The following is an 843-nucleotide window of genomic DNA, read 5'->3' as shown; positions in this document are numbered from 1 at the left end:
ATGAGAGAGTTACCACAAAACTACTGCATAACGCTCATCGATCAGCAGATGCTACGTCTGCAATGTATTTAAGCCTTGCGTGTCCCCTTCTTAATTATTTAAGAGTAACATAGCTTCGTAACAGGCTTTGAGCTTCCAAGCAGAGCCGATTGACATTCCACTTGAAATTTATATGAGTTCCAGAATGCGATGGGCGGTCGTCTAAGAAAGAGCAGAGCTGTATAGTAACTCGTCGAGGTTTAGATCAGTTGGACTCAGTCCTAAAAAAAAAGTCTTTTTGAAAAAAGAAGAGATCATTATTGGCTGTTGACATCACGCCCGGGCTATTTGAATCCTCGAAATGATTCTACTGGCTTTGTGCAAGTATGTGCGACGTATTAATATTGATGACAGAATTGATTTTCCAGATAATTGGGTACGACAAGTTTGGATACTAAATCCGCGTGTCAGACAATAGGATCACTCATTGAGGTATCGGAGGTTCTTATGAATTCTAAAAATGTTTGAGAACTGAAACGCGTTTCGGTCTTATACCTGAAAACGAATTACGACCTCGTCTTAGCAATACCTGGCTGGAGCACTACGAACTAAGGATCGTTCAAAGGCCAGCAATGATAGTATCGCGGCGCTTCTTTACTTGGAAGTTTTTGGTAAGACGTGAACATCCCGTTGCCAAACATGGGCATGAGGGTGCTACAGCTTTTGTAGATCACCCTGTTTCGTCCTGTATAAAATCAACAAAAATGCCTAAAAGCCGAATTTCAAGGGCGACTATCCGTTTCTACTTTTCAGGGGTGGACAAGGCAGCGAAAAAATGCTCGAGGCCAAGACCTTAATGGCTGC

Source organism: Plasmopara halstedii, assembly GCF_900000015.1.
Source record: "Plasmopara halstedii genome assembly, contig: Scaffold_42, whole genome shotgun sequence".
NCBI lineage: Eukaryota > Oomycota > Peronosporomycetes > Peronosporales > Peronosporaceae > Plasmopara > Plasmopara halstedii.
This window is presented reverse-complemented; position numbering follows the sequence as displayed.